Source organism: Pseudophryne corroboree, chromosome 3, assembly GCF_028390025.1.
Source record: "Pseudophryne corroboree isolate aPseCor3 chromosome 3, aPseCor3.hap2, whole genome shotgun sequence".
Lineage (NCBI taxonomy): Eukaryota > Metazoa > Chordata > Amphibia > Anura > Myobatrachidae > Pseudophryne > Pseudophryne corroboree.
In genome coordinates, this window is record NC_086446.1 from 547,645,056 (window position 1) to 547,664,865 (window position 19,810).

The window sequence follows — 19,810 nt, forward strand, 5'->3', positions numbered from 1 at the left end:
GTGGTTAATCTGACTATCGGTTCCATTTTTATTACTCACCAGGTAACATTACGGTGGGACGCCACACGTATATGTTTCAGAGAACAAGTATTCATATTTATTTTTCCTCTGCATGAACATCATTTAACAAGAACATTACTCATTATTATTATTTATATATATGGACTTGATGAACTGAGATATCTGTCCGAACTTACTTATTACTATACATTGTTGAGGACTATACACTGTTCTCATAGTCATTGTTTCAAGTTAAATTGCGCAACAGTGTTTCTTAATGATCACATTTTCTAACTGAGACAGGTCTGTGATATTATACATGCTATACTACTGTGTTCAATAGTGGACACATTTTTATGTTTATGTTTTATATGTTCTCTCTTTTGGCTTTTTCAAAGCATCTTTCCAATTTAATACTGTGCACAGTATATTTTAAATACAATTCTATTGTGTTATATTAAAACATTTTATGTGCATTATTGATTGGGTTGGATTGATTTGACACTCGGTGACTTATATTTGCATGTGTAATTAATTGACTAATTGTGCTATATTGTATGCTCTGTTGATCCCAGGCGCTGCTGTATCTTTTTCCTATTTTTTACTGTAACCTGAGCTATATGACCCAGATCTGTGAGCTAATAGTGTCCAGGTGGTACCATGGCCGAGCGGTCTAAGGCCACTAAGTTGCTAAAGTAAAATATTGGAAGGTTGAAAAGTTCATCATCTGTCCTAGATTTTAAAACAGTTTATCACAATTTCAAGAGTCTTCTCAAATTTTAAAAATAATATGCAAAATAATAAACTATGACCTTTAGAGCTAAAATAGATATGTGGTAGCATGGCCGAGCAGTCTAAGGTGCTGGATTAAGGCTCCAGTCTCTTTGGAGGCGAAGGTTCAAATCCCACTACTGCCATAATTATTTTCAAGAGAAAATGGCATTTATTGATGTCAAACTGTTTTACTCTACTAAACAGCAAATGAATAATAAAAAATCCTTACTCATTAATATTGTCTACTAATTTTGTACCTTTTTTATGCTTCCTTAACTTTTTGTATTTTAAATACTTGTAACATGACACTTCTTTTCAAGTATTGATTTAAAACAACACATTTTTTTCCTGTAATCTCAACTGTATGATCCAGAACTGTGAGCTTTCAGTCAGAGAGGTCCATGGGGTAGCAAGGGCGAGCGGTCTAAGGCACTGGATTTAGGTTCCAGTCTCTCTGGAGGCGTGGGTCTGAATCCCACTGCTTCCATAATGATTTTACTATGAAAATGTCAGTCAGTGATGGCAATGTGTTTTTCTCCACTAATAAGAAAATCAATAATAATAAAGTCTTTTCTCCTCAATAGCTGATTGATATGATCCAGATGCATGAGCTAAAAATCAGCAGTGTCTAAGGCGCTGGATTAAGGTTCCAGTTTCTTTGGAGGCTTTGGATCAAAACCTACTGCCGCCATAATTATTTTTCCTAAGAAAAAATAAGTCATTGATGTCAAAGTGTTTTTCTTTACTAAACAGCAAATGAATAATAAAAAAATCCTTTCTCATTAATATTTTATGTCAATTGATGTACTTTTTTAACCTTCCAAAACATTTTGTACATAACTTAAACCCTTTTGGTATGACACTTCTTCTTAAGTATTTATTTAAAAAAAAATGTTTGTACTGTAATCTGTGCTATATGGCCCAGATCTGTGAGCTAAGAGTGTTTATTTGGTACCATGGCCGAGCGGTCTAAGGCCACTAAGCTGCTAAAATAAAATATTGGTAGGTTAAAAAGTTCATCATCTGCCCTAGATTTTAAAACAGTTTATCATAATTTCAAGAGTCTTCTCAAAATGTAAAAATAATATGTAAAATTATAAACTATGAGCTATGGAGTCAAGGTAGAAATGTGGCTGAGCGGTCTAAGATGCTCTATTAAGGCTCCAGTCTGTTTGGAGGCATGGGTTCAAATTCCACTGCTGTCATAATTATTTTCAAGATAAAACGACTGTCATTGATGTCAAAGTGTTTTTCTCCACTAAACAGCAAGTCAATAATAAAAAATCCTTTCTAATTAATATTGTCTGCTAATTTTGTACCTTTTTTAAATTTTTGTATTTTAAACACTTTTAACATGACACTTCTTTTCAAGTATTGATTTATAACTACACAATTTTTTCTTGTAATCTTAACTATATGATCCAGAACTCTGAGCTTTGAGTCAAAAGTATCCATGGGGTAGCAAGGGCGAGCGGTCTAAGGCACTGGATTTAGGTTCCAGTCTCTCTGGAGGTGTGGGTCTGAATCCCACTGCTTCCATAATGATTTTACTATGAAAATGTCAGTCAGTGATGGCAATGTGTTTTTCTCCACTAATAAGAAAATCAATAATAATAAAGTCCTTTCTCCTCAACATCTGATCAATATGATCCAGATGCATTAGCTAAAAATCAGCAGTGTCTAAGGTGCTGGATTAAAGTTCCAGATTCTTTGGAGGAATTGGTTCAAAACCTACTGCCGCCATAATTATTTTCCCTGAGAAAAAATAAGTAATTGATGTCAAAGTGTTTTTTTCTCTACTAAACAGCAAATGAATAATAAAAATATCCTTTCTCATTGATATTTTATGTCAATTTATGTACTTTTTTAACCTTCCAAAACGTTTTGTACATAATTTAAACACTTTTTGCATTACACTTCTTTTTAAATATTGATTTAAAAAAATGTTTTTACTGTAACCTGAGCTATATGACCCAGATCTGTGAGCTAATAGTGTCCAGGTGGTACCATGGCCGAGCGGTCTAAGGCCACTAAGTTGCTAAAGTAAAATATTGGAAGGTTGAAAAGTTCATCATCTGTCCTAGATTTAAAACAGTTTATCACAATTTCAAGTCTTCTCAAATTTTAAAATAATATGTAAAATAATAAACTATGACCTTTAGAGCTAAAATAGATATGTGGTAGCATGGCCGAGCGGTCTAAGGTGCTGGATTAAGGCTCCAGTCTCTTTGGAGGCGTGGGTTCAAATCCCACTATTGCCATAATTATTTTCAAGAGAAAATGACATTTATTGATGTCAAACTGTTTTACTCTACTAAACAGCAAATCAATAATAAAAAATCCTTACTCATTAATATTGTCTACTAATTTTGTACCTTTTTTATGCTTCCTTAACTTTTTGTATTTTAAATACTTGTAACATGACACTTCTTTTCAAGTATTGAGTTAAAACAACACATTTTTTTCCTGTAATCTCAACTGTATGATCCAGAACTGTGAGCATTCAGTCAGACAGGTTCATGTGGTAGCATGGCCGAGTGGTCTAAGGTGCTGGATTAAGGCTCCAGTCTCTCTGGAGGCGTGGGTTCAAATCCCACTGCTGCCATAAAGATTTTACTATGAAAACATCAGTCAGTGATGACAAAATGTTTTTCTCCACTAATAAGAAAAACAATAATAATAAAGACTTTTCTCCTCAATAGCTGATTGATATGATCCAGATGCATGAGCTAAAAATCAGCAGTGTCTAAGGCACTAGATTAAGGTTCCAGTTTCTTTGGAGGCTTTGGATCAAAACCTACTGCCGCCATAATTATTTTTCCTAAGAAAAAATAAGTCATTGATGTCAAAGTGTTTTTCTTTACTAAACAGCAAATGAATAATAAAAAAATCCTTTCTCATTAATATTTTATGTCAATTTATGTACTTTTTTAACCTTCCAAAACATTTTGTACATAACTTAAACCCTTTTGGTATGACACTTCTTTTTAAGTATTTATTTAAAAAAAAAATGTTTGTACTGTAATCTGTGCTATATGGCCCAGATCTGTGAGCTAAGAGTGTTTATTTGGTACCATGGCCGAGCGGTCTAAGGCCACTAAGCTGCTAAAATAAAATATTGGTAGGTTAAAAAGTTCATCATCTGCCCTAGATTTTAAAACAGTTTATCATAATTTCAAGAGTCTTCTCAAAATGTAAAAATAATATGTAAAATTATAAACTATGAGCTATGGAGTCAAGGTAGAAATGTGGCTGAGAGGTCTAAGATGCTCTATTAAGGCTCCAGTCTGTTTGGAGGCATGGGTTCAAATTCCACTGCTGTCATAATTATTTTCAAGATAAAACGACTGTCATTGATGTCAAAGTGTTTTTCTCCACTAAACAGCAAGTCAATAATAAAAAATCCTTTCTAATTAATATTGTCTGCTAATTTTGTACCTTTTTTAAATTTTTGTATTTTAAACACTTTTAACATGACACTTCTTTTCAAGTATTGATTTATAACTACACAATTTTTTCTTGTAATCTTAACTATATGATCCAGAACTCTGAGCTTTGAGTCAAAAGTATCCATGGGGTAGCAAGGGCGAGCGGTCTAAGGCACTGGATTTAGGTTCCAGTCTCTCTGGAGGTGTGGGTCTGAATCCCACTGCTTCCATAATGATTTTACTATGAAAATGTCAGTCAGTGATGGCAATGTGTTTTTCTCCACTAATAAGAAAATCAATAATAATAAAGTCCTTTCTCCTCAACATCTGATCAATATGATCCAGATGCATTAGCTAAAAATCAGCAGTGTCTAAGGTGCTGGATTAAAGTTCCAGATTCTTTGGAGGAATTGGTTCAAAACCTACTGCCGCCATAATTATTTTCCCTGAGAAAAAATAAGTAATTGATGTCAAAATGTTTTTTTCTCTACTAAACAGCAAATGAATAATAAAAATATCCTTTCTCATTGATATTTTATGTCAATTTATGTACTTTTTTAACCTTCCAAAACGTTTTGTACATAATTTAAACACTTTTTGCATTACACTTCTTTTTAAATATTGATTTAAAAAAATGTTTTTACTGTAACCTGAGCTATATGACCCAGATCTGTGAGCTAATAGTGTCCAGGTGGTACCATGGCCGAGCGGTCTAAGGCCACTAAGTTGCTAAAGTAAAATATTGGAAGGTTGAAAAGTTCATCATCTGTCCTAGATTTTAAAACAGTTTATCACAATTTCAAGTCTTCTCAAATTTTAAAATAATATGTAAAATAATAAACTATGACCTTTAGAGCTAAAATAGATATGTGGTAGCATGGCCGAGCAGTCTAAGGTGCTGGATTAAGGCTCCAGTCTCTTTGGAGGCGAGGGTTCAAATCCCACTACTGCCATAATAATTTTCAAGAGAAAATGACATTTATTGATGTCAAACTGTTTTACTCTACTAAACAGCAAATCAATAATAAAAAATCCTTACTCATTAATATTGTCTACTAATTTTGTACCTTTTTTATGCTTCCTTAACTTTTTGTATTTTAAATACTTGTAACATGACACTTCTTTTCAAGTATTGATTTAAAACAACACATTTTTTTCCTGTAATCTCAACTGTATGATCCAGAACTGTGAGCTTTCAGTCAGAGAGGTCCATGGGGTAGCAAGGGCGAGCGGTCTAAGGCACTGGATTTAGGTTCCAGTCTCTCTGGAGGCGTGGGTCTGAATCCCACTGCTTCCATAATGATTTTACTATGAAAATGTCAGTCAGTGATGGCAATGTGTTTTTCTCCACTAATAAGAAAATCAATAATAATAAAGTCTTTTCTCCTCAATAGCTGATTGATATGATCCAGATGCATGAGCTAAAAATCAGCAGTGTCTAAGGCGCTGGATTAAGGTTCCAGTTTCTTTGGAGGCTTTGGATCAAAACCTACTGCCGCCATAATTATTTTTCCTAAGAAAAAATAAGTCATTGATGTCAAAGTGTTTTTCTTTACTAAACAGCAAATGAATAATAAAAAAATCCTTTCTCATTAATATTTTATGTCAATTTATGTACTTTTTTAACCTTCCAAAACATTTTGTACATAACTTAAACACTTTTGGTATGACACTTCTTTTTAAGTATTTATTTAAAACAAAAAAAAATGTTTGTACTGTAATCTGTGCTATATGGCCCAGATCTGTGAGCTAAGAGTGTTCATTTGGTACCATGGCCGAGCGGTCTAAGGCCACTAAGCTGCTAAAATAAAATATTGGTAGGTTAAAAAGTTCATCATCTGCCCTAGATTTTAAAACAGTTTATCATAATTTCAAGAGTCTTCTCAAAATGTAAAAATAATATGTAAAATTATAAACTATGAGCTATGGAGTCAAGGTAGAAATGTGGCTGAGCGGTCTAAGATGCTGCATTAAGGCTCCAGTCTGTTTGGAGGCATGGGTTCAAATTCCACTGCTGTCATAATTATTTTCAAGATAAAACGACTGTCATTGATGTCAAAGTGTTTTTCTCCACTTAACATCAAGTCAATAATAAAAAATCCTTTCTAATTAATATTGTCTGCTAATTTTGTACCTTTTTTAAATTTTTGTATTTTAAACACTTTTAACATGACACTTCTTTTCAGGTATTGATTTAAAACAACACATTTTTTTCCTGTAATCTCAACTGTATGATCCAGAACTGTGAGCTTTCAGTCAGACAGGTCCATGGGGTAGCAAGGGCGAGCGGTCTAAGGCACTGGATTTAGGTTCCAGTCTCTCTGGAGGCGTGGGTCTGAATCCCACTGCTTCCATAATTATTTTACTATGAAAACATCAGTCAGTGATGGCAATGTGTTTTTCTCCACTAATAAGAATATCAATAATAATAAAGTCCTTTCTCCTCAACATCTGATCAATATGATCCAGATGCATTAGCTAAAAATCAGCAGTGTCTAAGGTGCTGGATTAAAGTTCCAGATTCTTTGGAGGAATTGGTTCAAAACCTACTGCCGCCATAATTATTTTCCCTGAGAAAAAATAAGTAATTGATGTCAAAGTGTTTTTTCTCTGCTAAACAGCAAATGAATAATAAAAATATCCTTTCTCATTGATATTTTATGTCAATTTATGTACTTTTTTAACCTTCCAAAACGTTTTGTACATAATTTAAACACTTTTTGCATTACACTTCTTTTTAAATATTAATTTAAAAAAATGTTTTTACTGTAACCTGAGCTATATGACCCAGATCTGTGGGCTAAGAGTGTCCATGTGGTACCATGGCCAAGCGGTCTAAGGCCACTAAGTTGCTAAAGTAAAATATTGGAAGGTTGAAATATTCATCATCTGTCCTAGATTTTAAAACAGTTTATCACAATTTCAAGAGTCTTCCTAAACTTTAAAAATAATATGTAAAATAATAAACTATGACCTTTGGATCCAAAATAGATATGTGGTAGCATGGCCGAGCGGTCTAAGGTGCTGGATTAAGACTCCAGTCTCTTTGGAGGTGTGGGTTCAAATCCCACTGCTACCATAATTATTTTCAATAGAAAATGATATTTATTGATGTCAAACTGTTTTACTCTACTAAACAGCAAATCAATAATAAAAAATCCTTACTCATTAATATTGTCTACTAATTTTGTACCTTTTTTATGCTTCCTTAACTTTTGGTATTTTAAATTCTTGTAACATGACACTTCTTTTCAAGTATTGATTTAAAACTACACATTTTTTTCCTGTAATCTCAACTGTATGATCCAGAACTGTGAGCATTCAGTCAGACAGGTCCATGTGGTAGCATGGCCGAGCGGTCTAAGGCGCTGGATTTAGGCTCCAGTCTCTCTGGAGGCGTGGGTTCAAATCCCACTGCTGCCATAACGATTTTACTATGAAAACATCAGTCAGTGATGACAAAATGTTTTTCTCCACTAATAAGAAAAACAATAATAATAAAGACTTTTCTCCTCAATAGCTGATTGATATGATCCAGATGCATGAGCTAAAAATCAGCAGTGTCTAAGGCGCTGGATTAAGGTTCCAGTTTCTTGGGAGGCTTTGGATCAAAACCTACTGCCGCCATAATTATTTTTCCTAAGAAAAAATAAGTCATTGATGTCAAAGTGTTTTTCTTTACTAAACAGCAAATGAATAATAAAAAAATCCTTTCTCATTAATATTTTATGTCAATTGATGTACTTTTTTAACCTTCCAAAACATTTTGTACATAACTTAAACACTTTTGGTATGACACTTCTTTTTAAGTATTTATTTAAAACAAAAAAAATGTTTGTACTGTAATCTGTGCTATATGGCCCAGATCTGTGAGCTAAGAGTGTTCATTTGGTACCATGGCCGAGCGGTCTAAGGCCACTAAGCTGCTAAAATAAAATATTGGTAGGTTAAAAAGTTCATCATCTGCCCTAGATTTTAAAACAGTTTATCATAATTTCAAGAGTCTTCTCAAAATGTAAAAATAATATGTAAAATTATAAACTATGAGCTATGGAGTCAAGGTAGAAATGTGGCTGAGCGGTCTAAGATGCTCCATTAAGGCTCCAGTCTGTTTGGAGGCATGGGTTCAAATTCCACTGCTGTCATAATTATTTTCAAGATAAAACGACTGTCATTGATGTCAAAGTGTTTTTCTCCACTAAACAGCAAGTCAATAATAAAAAATCCTTTCTAATTAATATTGTCTGCTAATTTTGTACCTTTTTTAAATTTTTGTATTTTAAACACTTTTAACATGACACTTCTTTTCAAGTATTGATTTATAACTACACAATTTTTTCTTGTAATCTTAACTATATGATCCAGAACTCTGAGCTTTGAGTCAAAAGTATCCATGGGGTAGCAAGGGCGAGCGGTCTAAGGCACTGGATTTAGGTTCCAGTCTCTCTGGAGGCGTGGGTCTGAATCCCACTGCTTCCATAATGATTTTACTATGAAAATGTCAGTCAGTGATGGCAATGTGTTTTTCTCCACTAATAAGAAAATCAATAATAATAAAGTCCTTTCTCCTCAACATCTGATCAATATGATCCAGATGCATTAGCTAAAAATCAGCAGTGTCTAAGGTGCTGGATTAAAGTTCCAGATTCTTTGGAGGAATTGGTTCAAAACCTACTGCCGCCATAATTATTTTCCCTGAGAAAAAATAAGTAATTGATGTCAAAGTGTTTTTTCTCTGCTAAACAGCAAATGAATAATAAAAATATCCTTTCTCATTGATATTTTATGTCAATTTATGTACTTTTTTAACCTTCCAAAACGTTTTGTACATAATTTAAACACTTTTTGCATTACACTTCTTTTTAAATATTAATTTAAAAAAATGTTTTTACTGTAACCTGAGCTATATGACCCAGATCTGTGAGCTAAGAGTGTCCATGTGGTACCATGGCCGAGCGGTCTAAGGCCACTAAGTTGCTAAAGTAAAATATTGGAAGGTTGAAATGTTCATCATCTGTCCTAGATTTTAAAACAGTTTATCACAATTTCAAGAGTCTTCTCAAACTTTAAAAATAATATGTAAAATAATAAACTATGACCTTTGGAGCCAAAATAGATATGTGGTAGCATGGCCGAGCGGTCTAAGGTGCTGGATTAAGGCTCCAGTCTCTTTGGAGGTGTGGGTTCAAATCCCACTGCTGCCATAATTATTTTCAATAGAAAATGATATTTATTGATGTCAAACTGTTTTACTCTACTAAACAGCAAATCAATAATAAAAAATCCTTACTCATTAATATTGTCTACTAATTTTGTACCTTTTTTATGCTTCCTTAACTTTTTGTATTTTAAATTCTTGTAACATGACACTTCTTTTCAAGTATTGATTTAAAACAACACACTTTTTCCTGTAATCTCAACTGTATGATCCAGAACTGTGAGCATTCAGTCAGACAGGTCCATGTGGTAGCATGGCCGAGCGGTCTAAGGCGCTGGATTTAGGCTCCAGTCTCTCTGGAGGCGTGGGTTTCATAATGATTTTACTATGAAAACATCAGTCAGTGATGACAAAAATAAGAATTTACTTACCGATAATTCTATTTCTCGTAGTCCGTAGTGGATGCTGGGGACTCCGTAAGGACCATGGGGAATAGCGGCTCCGCAGGAGACTGGGCACATCTAAAGAAAGCTTTAGGACTATCTGGTGTGCACTGGCTCCTCCCCCTATGACCCTCCTCCAAGCCTCAGTTAGGATACTGTGCCCGGACGAGCGTACACAATAAGGAAGGATTTTGAATCCCGGGTAAGACTCATACCAGCCACACCAATCACACCGTATAACCTGTGATCTGAACCCAGTTAACAGCATGATAACAGAGGAGCCTCTGAAAGATGGCTCACAACAATAATAACCCGATTTTTGTAACAATAACTATGTACAAGTATTGCAGACAATCCGCACTTGGGATGGGCGCCCAGCATCCACTACGGACTACGAGAAATAGAATTATCGGTAAGTAAATTCTTATTTTCTCTAACGTCCTAAGTGGATGCTGGGGACTCCGTAAGGACCATGGGGATTATACCAAAGCTCCCAAACGGGCGGGAGAGTGCGGATGACTCTGCAGCACCAAATGAGAGAACTCCAGGTCCTCCTCAGCCAGGATATCAATTTTGTAGAATTTTACAAACGTATTTGCTCCTGACCAAGTAGCTGCTCGGCAAAGTTGTAAAGCCGAGACCCCTCGGGCAGCCGCCCAAGATGAGCCCACCTTCCTTGTGGAGTGGGCATTTACAGATTTTTGGCTGTGGCAGGCCTGCCACAGAATGTGTAAGCTGAATTGTACTACAAATCCAACGAGCAATAGTCTGCTTAGAAGCAGGAGCACCCAGCTTGTTGGGTGCACACAGGATAAACAGCGAGTCAGATTTCCTGACTCCAGCCGTCCTGGAAACATATATTTTCAGGGCACTGACAACGTCTAGCAACTTGGAGGCCTCCAAGTCCCTAGTAGCCGCAGGCACCACCAATAGGTTGGTTCAGGTGAGACGCTGAAACCACCTTGGGGAGAAACTGAGGACGAGTCCTCAATTCCGCCCTGTCCGAATGGAAAATCAGATAAGGGCTTTTTCAGGATAAAGCCGCCAATTCTGACACGCGCCTGGCCCAGGCCAGGGCCAACAGCATGACCACTTTCCATGTGAGATATTTTAACTCCACAGATTTAAGTGGTTCAAACCAATGTGACTTTTGGAACCCAAAACTACATTGAGATCCCAAAGTGCCACTGGAGGCACAAAAGGAGGCTGTATATGCAGTACCCCTTTTACAAACGTCTGAACTTCAGGGACTGAAGCTAGTTCTTTTTGGAAGAAAATTGACAGGGCCGAAATTTGAACCTTAATGGACCCCAATTTCAGGCCCATAGACACTCCTGTTTGCAGGAAATGTAGGAATCGACCCAGTTGAATTTCCTCCGTCGGGCCTTACTGGCCTCGCACCACGCAACATATTTTCGCCAATTGCGGTGATAATGTTTTTGCGGTTACATCCTTCCTGGCTTTGATCAGGATAGGGATGACTTCATCCGTAATGCCTTTTTTCCTTCAGGATCCGGCGTTCAACCGCCATGCCGTCAAACGCAGCCGCGGTAAGTCTTGGAACAGACAGGGTCCTTGCTGGAGCAGGTCCCTTCTTAGAGGTAGAGGCCACGGATCCTCCGTGAGCATCTCTTGAAGTTCCGGTTACCAAGTCCTACTTGGCCAATCCGGAACCACGAATATAGTGCTTACTCCTCTCCATCTTATCAATCTCAGTACCTTGGGTATGAGAGGCAGAGGAGGGAACACATACCCTGACTGGTACACCCACGGTGTTACCAGAGCGTCTACAGCTTATTGCCTGAGGGTCCCTGGACCTGGCGCAATACCTGTCGAGTTTTTAATCATGTGGAAGACTTCTGGGTGAAGTCCCCACTCTCCCGGGTGGAGGTCGTGCTGAGGAAGTCTGCTTCCCAGTTGTCCACTCCCGGAATGAATACTGCTGACAGTGCTATCACATGATTTTCCGCCCAGCAAAGAATCCTTGCAGCTTCTGCCATTGCCCTCCTGCTTCTTGTGCCACCCTGTCTGTTTACGTGGGTGACTGCCGTGATGTTGTCCGACTGGATCAACACCGGCTGACCTTGAAGCAGAGGTCTTGCTAAGCTTAGAGCATTGTAAATGTCCCTTAGCTTCAGGATATTTATGTGAAGTGATGTCTCCAGGCTTGACCATAAGCCCTGGATATTCCTTCCCTGTGTGACTGCTCCCCAGCCTCGCAGGCTGGCATCCGTGGTCACCAGGACCCAGTCCTGAATGCCTAATCTGCGGCCCTCTAGAAGATGAGCACTCTGCAACCACCACAGGAGGGACACCCTTGTCCTTGGTGACAGGGTTATCCGCTGATGCATCTGAAGATGCGATCCGGACCATTTGTCCAGCAGGTCCCACTGGAAAGTTCTTGCGTGGAATCTGCCGAATGGGATTGCTTCGTAGGAAGCCACCATTTTACCCAGAACCCTTGTGCATTGATGCACTGAGACTTGGCTCGGTTTTAGGAGGTTCCTGACTAGCTCGGATAACTCCCTGGCTTTCTCCTCCGGGAGAAACACCTTTTTCTGGACTGTGTCCAGGATCATCCCTAGGAACAGAAGACACGTCGTCGGAACCAGGTGCGATTTTGGAATATTGAGAATCCAATCGTGCTGCCGCAACACTACCTGAGATAGTGCTACACCGACCTCCAACTGTTCCCTGGATCTTACCCTTATCAGGGAATTGTCCAAGGAAGGGATAACTAAAATTCACTTCCTTCGAAGGAATATCATCATTTCGGCCATTACCTTGGTAAAGACCCGGGGTGCCGTGTACCATCCATACGGCAGCGTCTGAACTGATAGTGACAGTTCTGTACCATAAACCTGAGGTACCCTTGGTGAGAAGGGTAAATTTTGACATGAAGGTAAGCATCCTTGATGTCCCGAGACATCATGTAGTCCCCTTCTTCCAGGTTCGCAATCACTGCTCTGAGTGACTCAATCTTGAATTTGAACCTCTGTACGTAAGTGTTCAAAGATTTTAGATTTAGAATCGGTCTCACCGAGCCGTCCGGCTTCGGTACCACAACAGTGTGGAATAATACCCCGTTCCCTGTTGCAGGAGGGGTATCTTGATTATCACCTGCTGGGAATACAGCTTGTGAATGGCTTCCAAAACTGTCTCCCTGTCAGAAGGAGACATCGGTAAAGCCGACTTTAGGAAACGGCGAGGGGGAGACGTCTCGAATTCTAATTTGTACCCCTGAGATATCACCTGAAGGATCCAGGGGTCTACTTGCGAGTGAGCCCACTGCGCGCTGAAATTCATTGAGACGGGCCCCCCACCGTGCCTGATTCTGCTTGTAAAGCCCCAGCGTATACTGAGGGCTTGGCAGAGGCGGGAGAGGGTTTCTGTTCCTGGGAACTGGCTGATTTCTGCAGCCTTTTTCCTCTCCCTCTGTCACGGGGCAGAAATGAGGAACCTTTTGCCCGCTTGTCCACGAAAAGACTGCGCCTGATAATACGGCGTCTTCTCATGTTGAGAGGCGACCTGGGGTACAAACGTGGAATTCCCAGCTGTTGCCGTGGCCACCAGGTCTGAAAGACCGACCCCAAATAACTCCTCCCTTAATAAAGCAATACTTCCAAATGCCGTTTGGAATACGCATCACCTGACCACTGACGTGTCCATAACCCTCTACTGGTAGAAATGGACAACGCGCTTAGACTTGATGCCAGTCGGCAAATATTCCGCTGTGCATCACGCATATATAAAAATGCATCTTTTAAATGCTCTATAGGCAAAAATATACTGTCCCTATCTAGGGTATCAATATTTTCAGTCAGGGAATCCGACCACGCCAACCCAGCACTGCACATCCAGGCTGAGGCGATTGCTGGTCGCAGTATAACACCAGTATGTGTGTAAATACCTTTTAGGATACCCTCCTGCTTTCTATCAGCAGGATCCTTAAGGGCGGCCATCTCAGGCGAAGGTAGAGCCCTTACAAGCGTGTGAGCGCTTTATCCCCCCTAGGGGGTGTTTCCCAACGCACCCTAACCTCTGGCGGGAAAGGATATAATGCCAATAACATTTTAGAAATTATCCGTTGTTATCGGGGGAAACCCACGCATCATCACACACCTCATTTAATTTCTCAGATTCAGGAAAACTACAGGTAGTTTTTCCTCACCGAACATAATACCCCTTTTTTTTGGTGGTACTCGTATTATCAGAAATGTGTAAAACATTTTTCATTGCCTCAATCATGTAACGTGTGGCCCTACTGGAAGTCACATTCGTCTCTTCACCGTCGACACTGGAGTCAGTATCCGTGTCGGCGTCTATATCTGCCATCTGAGGTAACGGGCGCTTTAGCGCCCCTGACGGCCTATGAGACGTCTGGACAGGCACAAGCTGAGTAGCCGGCTGTCTCATGTCAACCACTGTCTTTTATACAGAGCTGACACTGTCACGTAATTCCTTCCAACAGTTCATCCACTCAGGTGTCGACCCCCTAGGGGGTGACATCACTATTACAGGCAATCTGCTCCGTCTCCACATCATTTTTCTCCTCATACATGTCGACACAAAAGTACCGACATACAGCACACACACAGGGAATGCTCTGATAGAGGACAGGACCCCACTAGCCCTTTGGGGAGACAGAGGGAGAGTTTGCCAGCACACACCAGAGCGCTATATATATACAGGGATAACCTTATATAAGTGTTTTTCCCCTTATAGCTGCTGTATAGTTAATACTGCGCCCAATTAGTGCCCCCCTCTCTTTTTTTAACCCTTTCTGTAGTGTAGTGACTGCAGGGGAGAGACAGGGAGCTTCCCTCCAACGGAGCTGTGAGGGAAAATGGCGCCAGTGTGCTGAGGAGATAGGCTCCGCCCCTTTTTTGCGGACTTTTCTCCTGCTTTTTTATGGATTCTGGCAGGGGTTAAATGCATCCATATAGCCCAGGAGCTATATGTGATGCATTTTTTTTGCCATCCAAGGTGTTTTTACTGCGTCTCAGGGCGCCCCCCCCCCCAGCGCCCTGCACCCTCAGTGACCGAAGTGTGAAGTGTGCTGAGAGCAATGGCGCACAGCTGCAGTGCTGTGCGCTACCTTGTTGAAGACAGGACGTCTTCTGCCGCCGATTTTCCGGACCTCTTCTGCCTTCTGGCTCTGTAAGGGGGCCGGCGGCGCTGCTCTGGGACCCATCCAAGCTGGGCCTGTGATCGTCCCTCTGGAGCTAATGTCCAGTAGCCTAAGAAGCCCAATCCACTCTGCACGCAGGTGAGTTCGCTTCTTCTCCCCTTAGTCCCTCGATGCAGTGAGCCTGTTGCCAGCAGGTCTCACTGAAAATAAAAAACCTAATCTAAAACTTTCACTAAGAAGCTCAGGAGAGCCCCTAGTGTGCACCCTTCTCGTTCGGGCACAGAGATCTAACTGAGGCTTGGAGGAGGGTCATAGGGGGAGGAGCCAGTGCACACCAGATAGTCCTAAAGCTTTCTTTAGATGTGCCCAGTCTCCTGCGGAGCCGCTATTCCCCATGGTCCTTACGGAGTCCCCAGCATCCACTTAGGACGTTAGAGAAATGTTTTTCTCCACTAATAAGAAAAACAATAATAATAAAGACTTTTCTCCTCAATAGCTGATTGATATGATCCAGATGCATGAGCTAAAAATCAGCAGTGTCTAAGGCGCTGGATTAAGGTTCCAGTTTCTTGGGATGCTTTGGATCAAAACCTACTGCCGCCATAATTATTTTTCCTAAGAAAAAATAAGTCATTGATGTCAAAGTGTTTTTCTTTACTAAACAGCAAATGAATAATAAAAACATCCTTTCTCATTAATATTTTATGTCAATTTATGTACTTTTTTAACCTTCCAAAACATTTTGTACATAACTTAAACACTTTTGGTATGACACTTCTTTTTAAGTATTTATTGAAAACAAAAAAAAAATGTTTGTACTGTAATCTGTGCTATATGACCCAGATCTGTGAGCTAAGAGTGTTCATTTGGTACCATGGCCGAGCGGTCTAAGGCCACTAAGCTGCTAAAATAAAATATTGGTAGGTTAAAAAGTTCATCATCTGCCCTAGATTTTAAAACAGTTTATCATAATTTCAAGAGTCTTCTCAAAATGTAAAAATAATATGTAAAATTATAAACTATGAGCTATGGAGTCAAGGTAGAAATGTGGCTGAGCGTTCTAAGATGCTGCATTAAGGCTCCAGTCTGTTTGGAGGCATGGGTTCAAATTCCACTGCTGTCATAATTATTTTCAAGATAAAATGACTGTCATTGATGTCAAAGTGTTTTTCTCCACTAAACAGCAAGTCAATAATAAAAAATCCTTTCTAATTAATATTGTCTGCTAATTTTGTACCTTTTTTAAATGTTTGTATTTTAAACACTTTTAACATGACACTTCTTTTCAAGTATTGATTTATAACTACACAATTTTTTCTTGTAATCTTAACTATATGATCCAGAACTCTGAGCTTTGAGTCAAAAGTATCCATGGGGTAGCAAGGGCGAGCGGTCTAAGGCACTGGATTTAAGTTCCAGTCTCTCTGGAGGCGTGGGTCTGAATCCCACTGCTTCCATAATGATTTTACTATGAAAATGTCAGTCAGTGATGGCAATGTGTTTTTCTCCACTAATAAGAAAATCAATAATAATAAAGTCCTTTCTCCTCAACATCTGATCAATATGATCCAGATGCATTAGCTAAAAATCAGCAGTGTCTAAGGTGCTGGATTAAAGTTCCAGATTCTTTGGAGGAATTGGTTCAAAACCTACTGCCGCCATAATTATTTTCCCTGAGAAAAAAGAAGTAATTGATGTCAAAGTGTTTTTTCTCTGCTAAACAGCAAATGAATAATAAAAATATCCTTTCTAATTGATATTTTATGTCAATTTATGTACTTTTTTAACCTTCCAAAACGTTTTGTACATAATTTAAACACTTTTTGCATTACACTTCTTTTTAAATATTAAATTAAAATAATGTTTTTACTGTAACCTGAGCTATATGACCCAGATCTGTGAGCTAAGAGTGTCCATGTGGTACCATGGCCGAGCGGTCTAAGGCCACTAAATTGCTAAAGTAAAATATTGGAAGGTTGAAATGTTCATCATCTGTCCTAGATTTTAAAACAGTTTATCACAATTTCAAGAGTGTTCTCAAACTTTAAAAATAATATGTAAAATAATAAACTATGACCTTTGGAGCCAAAATAGATATGTGGTAGCATGGCCGAGCGGTCTAAGGCGCTGGATTAAGGCTCCAGTCTCTTTGGAGGCGTGGGTTCAAATCCCACTGCTGCCATAATTATTTTCAAGAGAAAATGACATTTATTGATGTCAAACTGTTTTACTCTACTAAACATCAAATCAATAATAAAAAATCCTTACTCATTAATATTGTCTACTAATTTTGTACCTTTTTTATGCTTCCTTAACTTTTTGTATTTTAAATTCTTGTAACATGACACTTCTTTTCAAGTATTGATTTAAAACAACACATTTTTTTCCTGTAATCTCAACTGTATGATCCAGAACTGTGAGCATCCAGTCAGACATGTCCATGTGGTAGCATGGCCGAGCGGTCTAAGGCGCTGGATGTAGGCTCCAGTCTCTCTGGAGGCGTGGGTTCAAATCCCACTGCTGCCATAACGATTTTACTATGAAAACATCAGTCAGTGATGACAAAATGTTTTTCTCCACTAATAAGAAAAACAATAATAATAAAGACTTTTCTCCTCAATAGCTGATTGATATGATCCAGATGCATGAGGTAAAAATCAGCAGTGTCTAAGGCGCTGGATTAAGGTTCCAGTTTCTTTGGAGGCTTTGGATCAAAACCTACTGCCGCCATAATTATTTTTCCTAAGAAAAAATAAGTCATTGATGTCAAAGTGTTTTTCTTTACTAAACAGCAAATGAATAATAAAAACATCCTTTCTCATTAATATTTTATGTCAATTTATGTACTTTTTTTAACCTTCCAAAACATTTTGTACATAACTTAAACACTTTTGGTATGACACTTCTTTTTAAGTATTTATTGAAAACAAAAAAAAAATGTTTGTACTATAATCTGTGCTATATGGCCCAGATCTGTGAGCTAAGAGTGTTCATTTGGTACCATGGCCGAGCGGTCTAAGGCCACTAAGCTGCTAAAATAAAATATTGGTAGGTTAAAAAGTTCATCATCTGCCCTAGATTTTAAAACAGTTTATCATAATTTCAAGAGTCTTCTCAAAATGTAAAAATAATATGTAAAATTATAAACTATGAGCTATGGAGTCAAGGTAGAAATGTGGCTGAGCGGTCTAAGATGCTCCATTAAGGCTCCAGTCTGTTTGGAGGCATGGGTTCAAATTCCACTGCTGTCATAATTATTTTCAAGATAAAACGACTGTCATTGATGTCAAAGTGTTTTTCTCCACTAAACAGCAAGTCAATAATAAAAAATCCTTTCTAATTAATATTGTCTGCTAATTTTGTACCTTTTTTAAATGTTAGTATTTTAAACACTTTTAACATGACACTTCTTTTCAAGTATTGATTTATAACTACACAATTTTTTTCTTGTAATCTTAACTATATGATCCAGAACTCTGAGCTTTGAGTCAAAAGTATCCATGGGGTAGCAAGGGCGAGCGGTCTAAGGCACTGGATTTAGGTTCCAGTCTCTCTGGAGGCGTGGGTCTGAATCCCACTGCTTCCATAATGATTTTACTATGAAAATGTCAGTCAGTGATGGCAATGTGTTTTTCTCCACTAATAAGAAAATCAATAATAATAAAGTCCTTTCTCCTCAACATCTGATCAATATGATCCAGATGCATTAGCTAAAAATCAGCAGTGTCTAAGGTGCTGGATTAAAGTTCCAGATTCTTTGGAGGAATTGGTTCAAAACCTACTGCCGCCATAATTATTTTCCCTCAGAAAAAATAAGTAATTGATGTCAAAGTGTTTTTTCTCTACTAAACAGCAAATGAATAATAAAAATATCCTTTCTCATTGATATTTTATGTCAATTTATGTACTTTTTTAACCTTCCAAAACGTTTTGTACATAATTTAAACACTTTTTGCATTACACTTCTTTTTAAATATTGATTTAAAAAAATGTTTTTACTGTAACCTGAGCTATATGACCCAGATCTGTGAGCTAATAGTGTCCAGGTGGTACCATGGCCGAGCGGTCTAAGGCCACTAAGTTGCTAAAGTAAAATATTGGAAGGTTGAAAAGTTCATCATCTGTCCTAGATTTTAAAACAGTTTATCACAATTTCAAGAGTCTTCTCAAATTTTAAAATAATATGTAAAATAATAAACTATGACCTTTAGAGCGAAAATAGATATGTGGTAGCATGGCCGAGTGGTCTAAGGTGCTGGATTAAGGCTTCAGTCTCTTTGGAGGCGTGGGTTCAAATCCCACTACTGCCATAATTATTTTCAAGAGAAAATGACATTTATTGATGTCAAACTGTTTTACTCTACTAAACAGCAAATCAATAATAAAAAATCCTTACTCATTAATATTGTCTACTAATTTTGTACCTTTTTTATGCTTCCTTAACTTTTTGTATTTTAAATGCTTGTAACATGACACTTCTTTTCAAGTATTGAGTTAAAACAACACATTTTTTTCCTGTAATCTCAACTGTATGATCCAGAACTGTGAGCATTCAGTCAGACAGATTCATGTGGTAGCATGGCCGAGCGGTCTGAGGTGCTGGATTTAGGCTCCAGTCTCTCTGGAGGCGTGGGTTCAAATCCCACTGCTGCCATAATGATTTTACTATGAAAACATCAGTCAGTGATGACAAAATGTTTTTCTCCACTAATAAGAAAAACAATAATAATAAAGACTTTTCTCCTCAATAGCTGATTGATATGATCCAGATGCATGAGCTAAAAATCAGCAGTGTCTAAGGCACTGGATTAAGGTTCCAGTTACTTTGGAGGCTTTGGATCAAAACCTACTGCCGCCATAATTATTTTTCCTAAGA

At 38.2% G+C, this 19,810-nt stretch overlaps 9 non-coding genes across 9 annotated transcripts; all 9 read left to right on the forward strand.

The window, feature by feature from the left end:
- The first annotated feature begins 2,953 nt into the window (after positions 1 to 2,953).
- TRNAL-AAG (transfer RNA leucine (anticodon AAG)) lies at positions 2,954 to 3,035 on the forward strand. Its single transcript has one exon. It is a non-coding gene; the product is annotated as a tRNA-Leu (tRNA).
- Positions 3,036 to 3,297: 262 nt separating this feature from the next.
- Positions 3,298 to 3,379, forward strand: TRNAL-AAG (transfer RNA leucine (anticodon AAG)). The gene has a single exon. It is a non-coding gene; the product is annotated as a tRNA-Leu (tRNA).
- Positions 3,380 to 7,199: 3,820 nt separating this feature from the next.
- On the forward strand, positions 7,200 to 7,281 carry TRNAL-AAG (transfer RNA leucine (anticodon AAG)). Its single transcript has one exon. It is a non-coding gene; the product is annotated as a tRNA-Leu (tRNA).
- A 262-nt stretch (positions 7,282 to 7,543) lies between these two features.
- Positions 7,544 to 7,625, forward strand: TRNAL-UAG (transfer RNA leucine (anticodon UAG)). The gene has a single exon. It is a non-coding gene; the product is annotated as a tRNA-Leu (tRNA).
- A 1,699-nt stretch (positions 7,626 to 9,324) lies between these two features.
- Positions 9,325 to 9,406, forward strand: TRNAL-AAG (transfer RNA leucine (anticodon AAG)). Its single transcript has one exon. It is a non-coding gene; the product is annotated as a tRNA-Leu (tRNA).
- Positions 9,407 to 17,034: 7,628 nt separating this feature from the next.
- TRNAL-AAG (transfer RNA leucine (anticodon AAG)) lies at positions 17,035 to 17,116 on the forward strand. Its single transcript has one exon. It is a non-coding gene; the product is annotated as a tRNA-Leu (tRNA).
- A 262-nt stretch (positions 17,117 to 17,378) lies between these two features.
- TRNAL-UAG (transfer RNA leucine (anticodon UAG)) lies at positions 17,379 to 17,460 on the forward strand. The gene has a single exon. It is a non-coding gene; the product is annotated as a tRNA-Leu (tRNA).
- A 1,702-nt stretch (positions 17,461 to 19,162) lies between these two features.
- On the forward strand, positions 19,163 to 19,244 carry TRNAL-AAG (transfer RNA leucine (anticodon AAG)). Its single transcript has one exon. It is a non-coding gene; the product is annotated as a tRNA-Leu (tRNA).
- Positions 19,245 to 19,506: 262 nt separating this feature from the next.
- On the forward strand, positions 19,507 to 19,588 carry TRNAL-UAG (transfer RNA leucine (anticodon UAG)). Its single transcript has one exon. It is a non-coding gene; the product is annotated as a tRNA-Leu (tRNA).
- The last annotated feature ends 222 nt before the right edge of the window (positions 19,589 to 19,810 follow it).